Raw genomic sequence first — 18,870 nt, forward strand, 5'->3', positions numbered from 1 at the left:
CACTGCTTTTAGCCTGGCAATAAATGGCACTCCTGAATTGACCCTTATTCCATTTCAAAGGCCTTCATAACAAGTACCCCACTACCTTTACAGTATTCTTACACTGTCCATTATGTACTGTTTGGACCAGTGACACTGGCGTATGTGTGTCATATGTCCTGCATGTAATTTAGACCTGTAGTCACTGAAATAGCCTGTCAAGTGATAATTTATATTATATTATTTCATGCATTGTTGATGCATTTGATGCTGTACTTTACAATTTCAGATTGTAGTCAATTTCACAAAGGATGGGAAAATTCCATGCCAAGGAGAAGAATATAATTGGATTTTGAGAGCTGACTAGCATTCTGGGATTTGTAGTTCAGAGGGACAAGATTTGGACTATTGTGATCTCCAGGTCTGGAGGTAGACTTGAGTCATGCCTTAGGGTTTTGAAAAAGGGGGCATGTCTGTTGGAGAGTAGCACACAAGAAGGACTTGGGAACTGCTTGAGCTCTATAATGGCAGCAGCTGTGGCTGTGGTGTCCTCAGCTTGTGGATTAATGAACTGAGCTACATAAGGTCAACAGCCAGTGTGCTGTTACAAATGAGAGAGAAGAGCTCTGTGGCAGAAAGATGGAGAGATTAAGTAAGGTAGGCTTTGGATCTCTACAGGTATTATTATTTTATCTAGCTCTGTAAAGTATTCCTTTGGTAATATGATGGGTATAACATTAAATACATAATTTAACTTTAGTGTTATTGTCAGCTTCATTATATGTTGGCATAGCCTCTCAATAAGTACTGAATATTCCTCCACTGTTTAAATTGTTCTTTATTTCTTTAAGGAACATTTTGTAATTGACTCTATAAAACTACTGACTGTTCTTTGGCAGATAGATTCCCAAATAGTTTATGTGTTTGTGGTTATTTTCAATGAGACTTCTTTTTCTATTATTGCCTCTTAGATTTTCTTACTTCTTAATATAGAAATGCTATTGATTTTGTGAGTTTATTTTATATACTACAACTTTGCTGAAGCTATTATCTCAATTAGTTTATTTGCTGATTGCCTGTGATTTTCTAAGTAAACAATCATGTCATCAGCAGATAGGGATAATTTTATCTCCTCTTCGACTATACTTATTCCTTAAATTTCTTTCTCTATTTTATCACTATAGCTAACATTTCTAGAATTCTATCAAATAAAAGCAGGGAAAGTGGGTATCCTTGCTTTACTCCTGTATTTATTGAAAAAGCTTCTAGTGTATCTCTTTGCATTTGATGCTTGCTTTTGGTTTTAGGGAGATACTGTTTATGATGTAAAAATGAAAAAAAAGATCTCTCTATGCCCTTATTTGTGTGATTTTTAAAAACAGACATGAATGTTGTACTTTGCCAAAGGCTTTTACTGCATCCATGGAGATAATCATGTGGCTCTGGATATTTTTGGTTTTTTAGTATGATTTATTATGTTGATTGCTTTCCTAATGTTGAACCATCCTTTCATCCACAGTATAAATAAACTTGGTCATAATGAATAACTTTTTTGGGAGAAGGGAAACTAAATTGATTGAGTATTTTACTAGAAAGTTATTTAAATTTTTCTCGTTGATGTTCATTAGTGATATTGCATATGGTTCTTTTTCTTAGCCATGTCCTTTCCTATTTTAGGTATTAAGACAATGATTGTCTCCAAAATGGAGTGAGTTAGAAATCCCTCAAAACTGAAAGAAAGCCTTTCTGTCTGGTAGTTTGCTTAGCTGGAGATAGTCTGGATTATTGGAAATGAGTTTCATTTAGCAATCCATTACTGACAGGCTAGCTCTATTAAGAAAAAAAGAAATCATGGATAACATAATATAACAGGTGACTGTTATATAGCACTGTAAGGTTTCCAAAGCACTTTACATATATTATCTCATTCAGTCCTTCCAGAAACTCTGTGAGGTGGGGTGTTATTCATGCTTTGTTTTCCAGGGGGACCAATGACATCAGGAGGGTGATGTCTTGCCTCGCTCATGAATTGGATTGAAGTGAATCAGAGCTGGGCAAAGCCACCTTCAGGGTCATCAGGGTCCAGTGGCAATATGAAAGTCAAGAACTGTGAGACAGGTACTATTATGGTCACTGTTTTACAAATGAGTAAGCTGAAGCTCAGAGAAAGTAAATGATTTGCCTAGGGTTACAAAGATAGTGAGTGTCTGAGGCAAGACTCAAACCCAGGTCTCTCGTGATTTCTGTGCCATAATTTACGTTCTGATTTCTTTTGAGTGTCATCCGCCTAGCATGGATCAATCAATTAATTCTTTCTGCATTAAGTTTTATTTAGTAGGTATGATTTGTATGTAAAAAGGGTATTTCTAATGTTTTAAAGAACATCACTATGCCACATCCCTTCTCCCATAAAAAGTATGCTTGAGATTTCGTCTTGTGAAGACAGGGTATTGGCCCTGGATCTGCTAGGCAAACTACTTCCACCCCCACCTGCTTCCAACCCCACCTCTCTCAGTTATGTAGGATAATGTGTGTGCTTTGGCTATTTTATTTAGAAGAGGAAAAAAACATCTTGGGGAAATGAGAGGACATTGTTTAGAGGAAAAAAAAATAGCCTGTGAAATTCCAGGATAGAGCATATTGTTCTAAGTAAAATATTCCTTCACGTAATTAAAAAAAATTACTGACTTTTTAGCATCAGTTGTGCCTGCCCTCAGATGAGCAAATAACATTTGAGAACAATAATAGGAAATCCAACCTTGTTTGGTCATGTAGAGTTCAGCTGTAATTTGTGTGGGCTTTTAAAATATGAAATGAGTAAAAATGTTAAATCCTCATTTGATGCTCAATTCTCGTTACTTTGACTGAGGTCTTTGAAAATGAACTAAATAAAATGTATTTTAAACCTTAGCATTCTTGATTTAGTTCGGCCAAGTACTCTTAGAAATTTGGAAAACATTCTCATGTCCTCCTCCAGTGCTGATTTTGTCTTTTTCCATTAGGGAACAGTGATTTATTTCCTGTGTTTTGAACAGAACAGAACACAGTGCTTGGCTTTTAACAACAACTCATAGAGCTATTTGTGCTGAAAACATCCTTCTCTTTGCATGTGAGCTGAGATCAGTAAGGTTGCTATAGCAAGCAGTCGTGTAGGATTATTCCTGCTGATTGATTACTCCTGCTACAAACTCAGGGGAAAGGAGATGTAAAAGACATATTGAAGAGTTTTCCTGTGTTAAAAGGGACTTGGTCAATGAACCCAGTTTTTAGGACCATGAACGGTGTGCTCTGCTGTTGCAATCTCATATGTACTTGGGCTCTCTCAGATGGTCTGTTCTTCTAGGCATATGGTGAAGAGGTGGATTTTGGATTGGTTATGTAGCAAAAATGAGGGTACATTCAAAAGGCACTAGTCAGACCTACATGTACAAAAATATTTATAGCAGTTCTTTTTGTGGTCGTAAAGAATTGGAAATTGAAGGGATGGGCCATCATTTGGGGAATAGCTAAATGAGTTGTGGTCTATGAATGTAACAGAGTACTGTTGTTCTGTAAGAAATGTTGAGCAAGCAGATTTCAGAAAAACCTGGAAAGACTTACATGAACTGATGCTGAGTGAATTGAACAGAACCAGGACGCAATAATAAGCAATAATAGTAACACCATGCAATGATCAACTATGTTTGATTTAGCTCTTCTCAGCAATACAATGATCCAAAACAATTTCAAAAGACTCATAATGGAAAATGTTATCCATATCCAGAGAAATAACTGATGAAGTATGAATACAAATTGAAGTATACTATTTTCACTTTCTTTGTTTTTTTCCCTTTTGTTCTGTTTCTTTCACAACGTGACTAATGTGGAAATATGTTTTACATGATTGCCCATGTATAACCCATGCACATGTATACTTGCTGTCTTGGGGAGGGAAAAGGGGAGGAAGGGAGGGAGAAAAATCTAGAACTCAAAAATCTTAAAAAGGGGACAGCTAGGTGGTGCAGTGGGCAGAGCACCGGCCCTGGAATCAGGAGGACCTGAGTTCAAATGTGGCCTCAGACACTTGACATACTTACTGGCTGTGTGACCTTGGGCAAGTCACTTAATCCCCATTACCCTGCCTTCCCCCCTGCAAAAAAAAATCTTTAAAAAATGGGTATTAGAATTGTCTTTACATGTAATTGGAAAAAATAAAATACTATTATATTTTAAAAAAGAAAAAATGATAGGAGGTAATAGAAAGAATCAATGTGTCATTGATCATTCCATAAAAAACAAAACAAAAAGGCACTAGTCAGTCAGAGCCTTGCCAAGGCCTTAGCCAGTCTCTTTCTGATCTGGCTGCATTCCTATGAGAGATACTGATGAAAGTATAGAGACCTCAGGCCCTTACCATACAAGACCAACATGTAGCTTGTGAATATAGATTTCTGTTCTTTGTGTCTTTGCTTTTATTTTTTTTTCCTCTTTTAGGAAAAGATGATTAGAGATGGCTATGATCTCATGAATTTCAAAATGTCAGCAGAGTAAGCCACCAGAGTTAAGGAGTTTGCTAGAAGCCAGATAGTGATTAGGGAAGCCTTAAGTGACCTGCCCTAGCCCAATCCAGGAGTAGCAGGAATGCAGACTCATCCAACCATTGACCATGCCATATTTGGAAGTGAACTTGGTGGGATGAAGACTATGTAATCTGAGTTAGCCTTCTATCCCTAGGAACAGAGGTGGTATGGGGGATACTACATCTCCCCCTGAAAAGGGGAAATCTAGTATTCCCCTAAGTGTTAGGAGGAAAATGTTAGTACTTCTTTCATTGTTATATCTTTGCAATAAATATCCCTTTGTGGAAGCTAATGGTTGTTTCCTGGTTAAATGGAACTGCATCGATGTCTGAAAGTAGGTGGAACATGGGTGATCAAGCCAATCAAAGCTACACACAATCCCTTAAAATCCTGAGGGAGGAGATGCAGCTGGCCTAGCTCAGGAGAGTGATCCAGAGTAATCATTCTCCTATAAACCTCAATAAAGTGTGAAAAAGTTCTCAGCTAACCTGATGGGATTATGGAGCATCAGCAATTTGATGAATGTAACTAACAATACAGAGGGAACTCTTAAGAAATTGGTTGGCTGAAGAATCCGTCATGCTTCCGATGGCCTTTATAAAGCAAGTACATCAGCTCTGAGTGGTAAGCTCTGACAATGGAGAAAAAAGCCAGCTATGGAGGAAGAAATAAGCTCTTCACCTTTCTTCTTGCATCTTCTTCTTAAGTGCAGAAAAAGGAAGAGAGATTGCTTTCTCGCTTCCCATCTCCGCCCTCACCAACTTTGATATCTTGCCACAAAAGCACAGGGCCATAGAAGACCTATATTTGTATACAGCCTAAAAGGAGGAATTCAAGGACATTGATTCCTAAACCACAACATTTGTGTTGAGTATAGAGCATTCTGAATCTGACAGTTCTAGATTAGCTGCAGCAGGACCCTAGTCAGCCAGGATTTCAGCAAAACCAAAAGCTAGAAGCAATGGTGAGTAAGCCAAGCAGCGAGAAAGTATCCATTGGAGACTGGGAGACCAAGGTAGGAAGGAGTAACACAACAACATAAGTGGCCTTGTAGCATCAGTTGCGTGAGTTGCCTTTCCTCATATGTACTATGGCCACGTATTTCCTACATGTGTGCCTTGTGAATTATATGGGCATCTACTCTTCCTACTGACACTGTATATTTGTGGGAAAGCAAGAACAAGGATTATGAAAGAAATGTATTGCTACTGTCTTTGGCATGTCATTTCAGGAAATGCCTTTGCCTTGAGCTATTTGTGTCCTCTGGCTGACTAGAGTAAAAGTAAAAGCAGCGATTATAGCTATGTAACTCGTTATCTCTATAGTTTCAAGAGTATAGGCCCACACAGTTCCATGGAAGTGGAGTAGTTGTCCCCTGGGGGACCTAACTTGTGAGTGGGAGACAGGGAAGGGTAGCCCAGAAGGACCATTGCATATGCCAGTGACTAAAACAAGCAATTAAATTAAAGCAATCGATAGAACTCCTTGCAAACACATTTGACCAACCATCCCTTTAAAGCAAGCCAAAATCAGAAGGCTGCATGATAAACCCCCTAACTTCTCCTTTACTTGTCATTTTGTGACCTGAATGTCCTAGCTGGCTTCCGTATCTGGTGTATGAAGACAGATAAAAAGGATATGAAAGGAGACAATATCCTGGTGAGGAGCAGTCACAAATGAGAAGGGTAACAAAAAAAGAGCTTGTATTTTCCAGTTAAGGATTTTCCGTAGTTAAGGATTTAAAAAAAGGTGTCTGCCTTAGGTTTATGGCTGCTTCTAGAAACTGCTCATATTTCCTACAACACGTTTTTTTACCTGGTATTTTCATTAGCACTTGAAAAAACTGATTTAAGAATGTCTAAATTAATAAATCGCTTATCACAAAAGACAGTACAAATAAAGCTTGCCTAGGAAGCATGCCATACTACCAACTGGATCTCTTTCCCATGCACGATATTTGCTGATGTTTTTGTTGATTGCCTAAGCATATATGGAAGCCAGATACTTTCTGTACTTGGAGTCATCTATATGTTCAGGTATACATTTATTAGACATTATTTTTAGCAAAATCAAGTACTTATGCCAAAAGGGGGGAAGAATAACCTTTAATTTATCCTTCATGCTACCTAAGTCAATCTGGAGTCTTTTTCATTTCTAGTACTGAATCCAAAGTCAAGATGGTGTGATATTAATCCCAAAGAATGTAGTAACCTCCTTTTGCTATAGAATTTTCTATTTAGTCAGGAATATAGTTTCTTCTTAATAGCTGTATACTTGGGATATTTATTGAAGATAAATAGGTGCCAAGCAACTTTTGTAGTAGGTAAGAAGTGGAAACAAAATAGGTGCCTAAATAAATTGTGGCTTATGAATATAATATTATTGCATAGTAAGAAACAATAAATATGAAGAATTAAGATAAATTTTGGAAGAATTCTGTGAACTAATACAGAATGAAGTAAGCAGGGCCAAGATAAACAATCTATACAATAATTTAAAGAAAACAACATCAAAAGATATAAGAACTCTAATCAATGCAGTAACCAACCTGGGCTTTAAGTGACGCATACCTCTCCATACCTATAGCATATGCTTCATTTTTTCAGTTTAGAGCTACACAATGAGGCCTATGTTATTAGACATTGACAATGTGTTGGTTTATTTTTCTTTGCTGTACTACCTTATTACAGGGTGTTCCTAAAGTCTGTACACATAGGCAAAAGTGCGTATTTTCAAGAAATGAAATAAGTGAAATTTTCAGCAACATTTTATTTAGTTGGAATATTAACAAATAACCTCTTCAATATGATTTCCATCATTTGTGATGCAAAGGTTGATGTGCTTTGCAAGATCCACGTGAACTTGATGCAATAACTCCACATTGCCATCGATTTTAGCAATTCACTCTTTATGTGTTCAATCAAATGTGTTCTATCTGTGATTTTCATTGAGTACACCTTCTCCTTTAGCATACTCCAGCAAAAGAAGTCAAGGGGACTAAGGTCTGTTAATATTCCAAATATTTCAAAATATGCATTTTTGCCCATGTGTCCAGACTTTAGGGACACCCTGTATAGGGAAAGGTTCTATGTGTGTGTGTCTAAGGGTGAAGGAGTAGTCATTGGGAAGTTAGGAAGAAAGAAAAAAGCATCAGTAAAACATGTTTTTTGAAAAAAATATCTAGTGGACTAGAGAGTAACTGAAGGAAAGGTCCCCATTTACCAGGTAACTTATAAGCTGCCCCTTTCAAGTGGGGTTCAGAATAGTCTATAGCCCTACAAGATCTAAAACAGGCTGCCCTGAAATCTTTCGCATTGGGTTCTTATGGTTCTGCAAGGCACATGTTTCTGGAGGTCTTTGTTAATAAGTGAAGCCTCCGGCAGGCACCAAGGAGTGGCCAGAATAAGCCACTGTTAGGTTTCTGAAGCTCCAAGTTCCTCAGAGCAGTCCCTCACTCTATCACTTTAGAAAAGCACTTCTTTCTTGAAGAGTCCTAGTTACTACTGAACAGATAGTTCAGGTTCATACAATCACCCTTTGTTCAGAGTTGCCAATTAGAAGTTAGATGATACAAAATAGCCCCTCTAACAAGCTGAGTAGTGCACAAGAGGAAATGGTACATCAGAGATGATGGTTGTCAGGGTCATTCTAGTATTAGTGCCCTTCACAAATAGATGGCAACTAGCCAGAGACTGAGGTCTCCATTCTAAGTCCTGGAACCCTGTTCCTCTGCTAGTCCAATGGACCCCCACTTAGGCACTGGCTCTTGAAGAATGTTGTTTTTCCTGGTTTATCAATGGCTCCATCTGCTAAGAGATTCATATATAACTGGATTTCAGCAGCTACTAATCTGCTAATGGAGAAATCCTAGGAAATGGGGGTCCTGGCACATTTTTCCAGTGGGATGAGCTGCAGGGTAAATGGCTGGCTTGTGAAAGAGAGCCTTAAAAGATGGAGTGGAGAAGATCAAACATTCTGTCATTCTGAGTGTGTGTTGGGGCCTTCCAAATACATGCTTTTGTTTTTTCTTCACTTTCCATGTAAATAAAAACATGGTTGAGCTTAAATGCAGCTAGTCTGCTTTCAATGGGTCTTGTGATATTAAAAAGAATAGAGCCTTATGTTTTGGTTTTTTTTAAGTGGAGTAAGTAAGATTTCCTGTCTTATTAAATACATGAGGCTTTGAACAATGACTTATTTGTCTGGATCGAAACTATAGTTGACTGAAAGCCCAAAAGGAAATAGACTTGGGTTGCCTGAGTGCAGGGAAAGGAAATCACGGACTTTTACAACACTGAAAAGATTTTTCTTTCTAGCAGGGTTTTAGTCATAGGATCATGGAGCACAGATTTAAAGCTGAAAGGGACCATCAGATTACCCAGTTGGGGAATGTGTTCTCCAAAACCCAAAGAATCCAATAAATCTCTGGGATTCTTTCTTTGATCGTGAGGGAGCAAGTGGCAGTAGCTTCTTCAAGACAATGTCTGGAATCATCCACTGTAGTTTCCCAAATTTAATGAATATGCTGGATATTCTTAGAGCTGATTTCCTACCCCATCTGGGTGGTGAAGTGGATAGAGTGCCAACCTGAAGGGGGAAAATTTATCTTCCTGAGTTCAAATCTGGCCTCAGACACTAGCTCTGTGACCCTGAGCGAGTCACTTCACTCTGTTTACCTCAGTAAAATGAGCTGGAGAAGGAAATGGCAAACTACTTCAGCATCTTCGCCAAGAAAACCCCAAATGGGATCAAGAAGAGTCAGACAGGGCTGAAAAACAACTCAACGACAACAGATCCATCTGATTTTGTGCCTCTGCTACTGTGGCCTCATCTGCTCTGGGTAAAATGTCATCCAATGCAGTGGTGTACATTGATGCCCTCAGGAAGGGAGGCCTCTTTCAGCTCTCAGCCAACTACAGTGTGTCAATAGGAGGGAAAGTTCAGGTAGCCCTCGGGAAGAACAGTGAAAGTATACTGGACTTCTTCTCAAGTGAAAACAAACTACTCTCAACTCGTGTCAGACACACTAATAGAGATAGGAGGAAAACCCTGTAACATCAATACACCCTTATCACCCACTCTAACTGTAGGTTTCCCGGTCTACAACACTGGAAATGTCAGAAACAATTGTAGTGGTGGTCATGGTGGCTTTATTTAGCTTCCTGTAGTTCATCCTCAGCATGTAGGTGTCATTTACGTTGCTCAGGGGTAATATAAGGTTGTGGTAAGGGGGGGCTGGTATGATGAAAGTACTCCAGCTTACGTCATCTCCATCATTAGAGAAGAAATATCTTTCACTCCCCTGAGGACCCAATATTGTTTGGTGTTAACTAAAAGGAATAATTTGGGCAGCTTTAAGGATTTCCATTTGGCTCTATCCACAAGAGCTGGCATGGAGGCTGTTGAAGGGGCCCGCATAGATTCTGACTTCTAAGAGCCCATGACACTGCTTCCCTCCATGGTATGTTCTCTATAGCCTCCCCCAAATGATCTGAATGGGGCAGGGATTTTAGGGGATACCTTAGGCTTGAATAGAGAAGTGTCCCTACTGTCTTAGTGATGAATTTCCTTGAACAGTCTTATTAGTACCTCCATTTGTTGATCACCAGTTGCTGTCTTGTTGATCCCATGTTTCAAGAGCCATCCTTAAACTCCCTCCAAGTGTCACAGGTCTCTGCCCACCTAGCAGGGTGATGGGCTCTGTGATTTCTTCCCCCATTCCCAAAGCACCTGTTTGTACTGACAACAGCATTTGCCCAAGCCACAACTATCCTGAACTCATGCTCAAATTTCACCAACTGATCAGTCCATACCTGTATAGTTGTGTGGCAGGGGAGACCTAATAGCTGAAGTTTAAAGGTGTTCTGGTGGTGCTCCATTCAGAAGACAGGATCAAATTTTCTCTAATCCTCGTTCCTATTTCTTCTAGAAAATTCACGCTCTCCCTTGCAGATCCCCATAAGGGAGCCAGCTCCTTAATTTCTCAACAGGAATTCATCTTTATGGGGCCAGGTATAAACAACTCCCCAACTCAGGCACCTAAAAAGAAACAAAAGACTTTCCTACCTGGAGAAATTGATTAAGTAGTTCTGTAACAGTAAGTCTTCTGAGAACTTCTAAAGCCAGTAAAACTCAGGGGCAGCATTGGCTCCATTAGATCACATCCTCAGGAACTCCGATGATTCATCTGGTTTCTTTTTGAACTTCTTAAGAACTTGGTGGTGAAGGGCTGTTCATCACACTGCATCACTCTCCTTCTAGAAGTAGTAATAAGTCTGGGGCTTTTAAACCACCCATGGGAATTTCCAAGTTTCTTCTTCCCTTCTGCTTTTGTTCTCCGGTCTGGCTCAGATCTCAGAGATATATAGCAAAAGTTCTAGATCAGAAATCATATGGTGTGTTCTAGGCTGTGGCCTGTTGATTCCAACTCCCATCAGGAGAGATATCTTCCCTTGCACTGTCATAATGCTTGAGGGCTCCTTGGCCTTCGTTGCATGGAAACAGAGAGCTGTTTCTAGTTTCTAAATGCACTGGGCAAATCTGCTTTCAGTTTTATTGTTCTGGACACCCACCTTCTGAAGGATGATCAATCACAACCAGCGAATGCTGGCCTTAGCACTTTCTTTATCCTTTTTGGCAGCCTTCTCCAGCATCTTCTTCATGTAAGCCAGAGCCCACTCCCTGAAGGGCTCTTGCTACTGATTGCCGTGCTATCTCTGTCCTACCATTTGATCACACCACCCTCCCTATTTGTAAGTGCCCTTCCTCCAACTCAAGCATGATGCTAGCCACAATGCCACCTCATCTCATCGCAATTACTGATGTTAAAAAAAAAGTTTACTTAGTCCTAACATTACAGGGATATGCAACAAAGATACTGTAGCATTTATCTTTGGTAGATGTGTACCTCTCCCTGCTCCCATCTCCATGTGGGTATTCAACTGGGCAGAAGGGCAGGACATGGTGACTTATATGGTCTTCAAACATCTATTAAGTTGGAGAGGTACCATCCTTTTATGTCCTGAGGTGAACAGGAAGCCACACCAACACAGCCAATGGCCATCAGGAAGCTATGTGTCAAATTTAATCTCTATGTAAATTTTCCTAGGGGTTTCAGGGAAGGGGCATAAAGACAATAAAGTGGGAGAGAAAAGGAACCTAAACCTCCATTAGAGGCCAGACTCAAAAATACCTAGGTGCTATATCTGTGGTTCTGGAAAGTGGTGCCTTTGGGAAGAGGGCTATTTGAAGCCAATAGCAGTTCTACTTAGGTTTGTCAAAAAAAAAAGTTCCTGCTTATTGGAATTTTATATGCTGTATTTATGTAATAGACTTTCTTTTAAAAAAATTCTGAACTCAACAGATATGAAATAAAATGGGCATTTCCACATATATTATAGCACAGATGATTATACATCAAATTGCAAATTTCCATTAAAATAGGACTTTTACAAATAATATTCCACAACTGATATGTCTTTTTAGTCACATCAATGGTATAAAAGCATAAATCCCTGAAGGTCTGACTGTACTTATTGTTTATTAATGTTTTACAAAGCCTCTTTCTCAGGAGGACAAAAACACCTCCAACAAATGATCTCCCATAGATTTATCAAAATTGTAAAAGAGTCTTTGAAAGATGTAGCCACAGAGAAGGTTTTGTTTGATGACATTTTCATATCTGATATCTCTTAATATCAAATAAGACAGAAGTATAGGTAATATGGTGGAGGGATAGGAAGAGCATGGTGAACTCACCACCACAAATTCTTCCACACAGATCTAGAAAATGTACCAGACCAAATCCTGACAGAGAAAACCAGAAAAAGTCACAGCGAGTCATTTATCCAGCCAGATCAGCATTGGTAGATACACAGAGAGGTTGGTGGACACTGGGAACGGGGTCAGGTCAACAGAACATCATGTGTGAACACTCCAGTGTCTAGGAGGTCTCAGAACTATACTGGGGCTCCACCAGACCCACACTGGGGCACCAAGACAGGGACAGGTGTCACCTAGCAGCTTTGTTAATCACTACCCAATTCTGGATCACAGCTCCAGGGTAGAGTGAGAAGGGAACTTGTTCATAGGACTGTTTTCCCAGGTAGGGAGTCCCTAGATGTTGTACTAAGGAAGAAGGAAAGTCAAAAGGAGTACCAGTGTGGCTCAGACCCCAAGCCCAGGGTAGGGTCTTGATTCCAATTTTGGCCCAGCCTACAGAGGAGTAAACAAGGCAGGAATTCCATACCAAAGGGTGACTTATGATTCTGCCTCTCTGAACCAACAGAGCTTTCCAACTGGCTGATAGGGGCTGGGTCCAGCCACATTCTACTCTTGCACAGAGCCAAACCCAGCTCAGGAATTTACAGAGGTCAGACAAGGGAGTGGGGTGGGCAGCAGAAATCAGATGTTGCCCTGCATCAGACTACTTTAGGAGCACTGAAAGCTTGCACGTCCTCAGCCTGGCACTGAGATCCTAGAATAGCACAACATTCAATAAACCAAGAAAGCAGCAACAGGACTAGCCTTAGACCTTCCCTCCAGAAGCATGGCAAAGCCTAGACCTAACATCAAGTCTGAAATCAAGAAGTAGGAGGGAAGAATGGGCAAAAAAAGAAGACCCTCATCATAACGAGCTATTATGATGGCAAAGATGCTCAAAACACAAATGGCAGAAGAGAATGACTCTAAAACATCTATAAGCAATGCCTCCAAATCAAGTAGAATTCCTGAAACAGACAAAACAAGAGTTAAAAGAAAAAAAGTTAAAATATTTTATAAATGGAATGAGAGCTCTTGAGGGAAAAAATGGAAAAGAAATGAGAGCTATGAAAGAAAGAATTTGTAAAGGTATTAACAGTTTAAGGCACAAAATCTTGTCCTAGCAACAAACTCTCTGAAAGTTAGAATTGATCAAATAGAAGCCAATGACTTCATGAGGCAACACGAAATATTAAAACAAAGTCAAAAGACTAAAAATAATAGAAGAAAAAGTAAGGGAAATCATAGGAAATATAATTGACCTGGAAAGCAAATCAAGGGGAAAAAATTAAGAATTATTAACCTATTTGAATTCTGTGATTTAAAAAAAAACTACCCTGTTATATTTTAAGAAGTCTTAAAAGAAAACTGCCCACATCTTGTAGAACTTGAGTGCAATGTGGAAATAGAAAGAATCCACCGGTTGCCTCCTGAAAGAAACCTTCAAAGGAAAATTCCAAGGAACATCACAGACAAAATATAGAGCCTTAGGTCAAAGGAAAAAATACCGAAAGCATCCAGAAAGAAAAAAAAATCAATTACTGAGGAACTACAGTCAGGATCACACATGATTTAACAGCCTTATAATAAAGAAGCAGAGAACTTGGAATATGATGTTCCAGGAAGCAAAAAATACAGGCTTACAGCAAGAATAATGAAACCAGCAAAACTGCATACTATGTAATGCCACCTTTAATGAAATGGAGGACTTCCAAGCATTTCTGATGAAAGGACGAGAGCTATGGAGGAATTTTGAAGTTCAAACACAAGAGTTAAGAGAAACATAAAGAGGCAAACATAAACGAACAATGATAAACGATTAAATAAAGATAAACTGCTTACATTCAAATATGATACATGTATCCCCTCTGAACTTGATCATCATCAGCGTTCATATAGGAAGCTACTTAGACAATGCCCAGGAGTTGTTCTATTATTGTCTTGATGTTAAGAGAGGAAGAGTAATACACTGGGGAAGGGGGGAGGGAGGAAAGAAAGGTTAGGGAAAATTGTCTTACATAATTAGGGTGCAATAGCAGACCTCTATACAAACAGAGAGGAGGGAGTGGAGAGGAGAGGCTGACACTTAAATCTCAGTCTCATCTGAAATGGTCATACACACAGCTGAGTTACAGGAATACATTTCATTCAAAAGGGAAATAGGAGGGAAAGAGGAAAAGGGAGGGTAGATTAAGGGAGGACTTGGTTCTCAGCAAAACAAACTCTAAGAATGTGCAAAAATATTTATAGCTCTTTTTGAGGTGGCAAAGAATGGCAATCTGAGGGGGTGCCCACAAACTGGGGAATGAACAAGTTTTGGTATAAAAATGTGGTGGAATACTCCTTTTCAGCATCATGATGAAACCAAGATTCCAGAAGACTAATGACGAAACATGGTACTCACGTACTGATAGAGAGGGTTCAGTACAGCATAGACAATTTTTTTTATACATGGCCAATGTGGAAATTTACTTTGATTGACTATACATGTTGTAATACTTGTAATACGTGTGTTAACAATTGGGGACTGGGTGTTATTGTGGGAGGGTGTGGAGGTGGATTTTAGCTAATTAAAACAAGTGAAATATTAAAAAAGAAAAAATATATCAAATAAGGCATAAAGTGTTTGTCATGTACATCATGTACATCCCAGAGTCCAAATCAAAAAGAGAATCTTTATGATAATAAAGTCCTCTATATGTTCCTTCTTGGGATGACATTGTGTTGATTAGCTACAAGTCCTGGAATACTGCAGAGCCTACAAAATGAGTTATATAATCACTCAAAAAATGTTAAATCTGAACAAAAACCAAATAAGATGACCATTTCCGTATACAAAGGGGAAAAGAAATAGAGGATTACAGATGAAACTGAGAATCTATCATTTACAACTTGCTTTCCCTTTTAAGTATATAGTTCAATATATAACTTTGAAAACTGGCTGTTTATCTGTGTTCCCTTCTGTTCTTCCATCTGTGCTTTTTTTGTGCAATTTGAAAAAAACCCTTGACTGACTTTATTTCTTTGTTTATTATTTTGACAACCCTGTCATCCTCCCCTCCTTCCCTCAATGGGGTGGGTGGTAGGTGGGAGCGGATCCTTTTAACTCTAACTACTAGGTATTATAGTAGCAGTGAAAATAGGGTTCTTTTTGCCTGCAGAAAGAAATGGCTCAGAATTCTCTTTTTAAACTTCTTTTGGCTTCTTACAATATCGTAAGATATATGGGATTAATGGCTCATTGATGTATGCTCCCAGTCAAAGAGAGGACAAGGGATTGATGTTCCTAGTCCAGAATCAGGAAGAAAGAATATCCCATTTAGTATTCTTTTGTGTGTTTCAAACTACTAGAGTGGTTTCTGCGCCGCCCCCTCCCGACCCACGTACACATACACACACACACACACACCTTTGAACAAAAAGACACAAGTAATCAATGCTGTTCTACAGAAAGAGCAAGGGTCAATACAAAGGAAACACTTTAGCTCATAACATGAAAATAAGTGACAAAACAACGCTTTTTAACGAACAAGGGGATAGAGGGAAGTTGGATAAAGTTTAGGGTTTTGTTTTGTTTTTTATGTTTCTCAAATTGTGTTGCCCTGACGAGATCTTCCCACGTTGTCTCTATATAACTTCCCATGGCCTAGGAATGGAAATAGCATCAGAGCTGCTGGCCTCAGTGTCACCATTGTTAAATTGTCCCCAGTCTGCTTCTGCTTACATTCTTTCATTTCCAGGACACAGCAAGTCAGACCCCCTTTCTTTTCTCTCTTCAACCCCTTCTCATGGAAGTTCTAGGCTTTGAAGAAGGGTCATAAAGGTACTGAACCTAGAATGATTAGTCTCACTACGTCCCCAGTGAGTATTTAGCATTGCACTACCTTGGAAGTTGTTACATAAAGGATATGCATAACCAAGTAAAGGAATTCTTATATTGTGTCTGAAAGTGTCTGTTTCGTTCTGCACCCTGAGTCCATTATCTCTTTGTCAGTTTTGGATAGCACGCTTCATGATCAGCCTGAAAATGTGACTGGTCATTGCTTTGAACCCAGTTTTTAAGTTTTTCAAAGTTGTTTTTCTTGAACAAATTATTCTTCTACCATACTCACTTCATTCTGCATTAGTTCATATAAGTCTTGCCAAATTTCTCTCCATTACATTCATATGCCATGACATTGTTAGCAATTGCCAACTGATGGACACTGCTTTAGTTTCCAGTTCTTTACTGTAATAGAGCTGTCATAAATATTTTTCTACATGTGGTTCCTTATCCTTTTCAAAAAAAATCTCTTTGGGGCTCAGTGAAATAATGGAATTATGGGTCAACGGGTATGTACATTTCGTCAACTTTGGGGATATAGTTCCAAATTGCATTCCAAAGAGATTAGATGAATTCATAGCTTCATCAAGAGTGTGTTAATATGCCTGTTTTTCTGAAAACCCTCTACCAACTGTCCTTTTCTTTTTTTTGCCATCTTTTTGATGGGTATGATGTAGAACTTCAGAGCTGACTTAATTTACATTTTGCTATTAGTGATATAGAGCACTTTTTCATATAGTTATTGATATTTTGAATTTCTTCCTTTGAGAACTGCCTGTTTGTATTTTTTGACCATTTATCTATTGAGAAATGGTTCTTTTTCTTGTAAATTTGAATCAATTCTTTATGTCTTAGATATGAGATCTTAATCAGAGAAAATATCTGCCAAGATTTTTTCTTAGTTAACTTTCCCTTGTGACTTAAATTGCATTGGTGTTGTTTGTGCAAAAACTTTAATTTCATATAATTAAAATTGTCCATTTTGTCTTCTGTGATCTTTTCTGTACCTTGTTGGTCACAAACTCTTTTCCTATACATAATTGTAAAAGTTATTTCTTTCCTTGCTCCTCTAACTTATTTATGATGTAATTGTTTATATCTAAGTAATGTATCCATTTGGAGTTTTATCTTGATATATTCTGAGATATTTTTCTATATCGATTTCTGCCAGACTGTTTACAATTTCTGTTGAACAGCGAATGAATCCTTGCTTTACTAGTTGGAATCTTAGGCTCTATTAAACCCTACGTTCATTTACTTCTGTATGTTGTCTCCCTAATCTGTTTCCTGATTGACCTCTTTATGTTTTGTCTTTTTTTATAGCTTTTCAATTTTTCAACTAAAAAGCATTTAAATTAATCTCTTCCTTTCACTATTTTTTTTTTGCATGGTGGAAGGCAGGGCAATTGGAGTTAAGTGACTTGCCCAAGGTCACACAGCTAGTAAATGTGTTAAGTGGTCGGATTTGAACTCAGGTACTCCTGACTCCAGGGCTGGTGCTCTACTCACTGCGCCATCCCACAGCCGTCACATCCCACAGCCACAGCTGTCCCGTCCTTTCGCTATTCTTAAAACAGCCCCCCAACCCCCCCAAATTTTTTAAAAAATGAAGTCCTCAATACACAGCTGCATTGTTGGCAAAAAAAATTTACACATTAGCACTATCAAAAAATGTATGCCTGTAACTTCATTTTAAGTTCATCACCTAGTACCATGTTTCATCTTCATTCTTTGGACTCATGGTTTATCATTCATTGTGTTGATCAGAATTCTAAAGTCTTTCAAAGTTTTCTCTATGATGTTATCATTGCATAAATATTTCTCCTAGTTTTGCTCATTTTGCTTTGAATCAGTTTATAGTCTTCCTTGTTTTCTCTGAAACTGTCCCTTTAATAATTTTTATGGCAAAACAATATTCTATCATATTCATATACCACAATAATATTCATATTACAATGTTTATTCTCCAATAAGAGGACATCCCTTTAAGTATCCAATTTTTGGCTATGATGAAAAGAGTGGCTATAGATACTTTTTCTATACACATATCCTTTTTCTCTTCCTTTGATTTCTTTAGCAGTGTAGGTCTAGTAGTGGTATATCTGGGTCAAAGAGTATGCGCAATTTGGTGACCTTCTGGCGTCCATAGTTTCAAATTGCTTTCTAGAATAGCTAGACTAAATCACACTTCCACAACAGTGCACTAGCTGAGAAGGGAATAGACATTTATTAAGCACCTATTATGTGCCAGGCACTTTACAAATATTACCCAATTTGATCCTTACAAATTTTTCAAAGGTTTTTTTTTTTTTTAATAATGTTGCTTATACTAATTACTCTCCTGGTCTGCTCACTTTGTTCTGCGTTAGTGCATATTAAGTCTTGCCAGGTTTCTCTAAAATTGTCCATTTCATAATTTGCTCTATAATATTCTATTACATTCATATGCGGTATGACTATCACAACCACCCTGGGAGTTGGTGCTGTTATCATCTCCATTTTACAGCTAAGGATACTGAGGCAGAAAAATTGAGTTCTCCAGGGTCACACAGCCAGTGTCTGAGACTGGATGTGAATCAGGACTTCCTGATCTCAGCTCCAGTGCTTTATCCATTGTGCCACCTAGCTGCCTAGTAGTGTATATGTTTTCCCACACTTGGACCAGTATTGGGCATTTTCCTCTTTTCTTGACTGAGGAAAAGGAATAGAAGGCTTAAGAAAGAGAAATGAGAGAAGCCAATTAGTGAG

Source organism: Trichosurus vulpecula, chromosome 4 (assembly GCF_011100635.1).
Source record: "Trichosurus vulpecula isolate mTriVul1 chromosome 4, mTriVul1.pri, whole genome shotgun sequence".
NCBI classification, from domain to species: Eukaryota; Metazoa; Chordata; class Mammalia; order Diprotodontia; family Phalangeridae; genus Trichosurus; species Trichosurus vulpecula.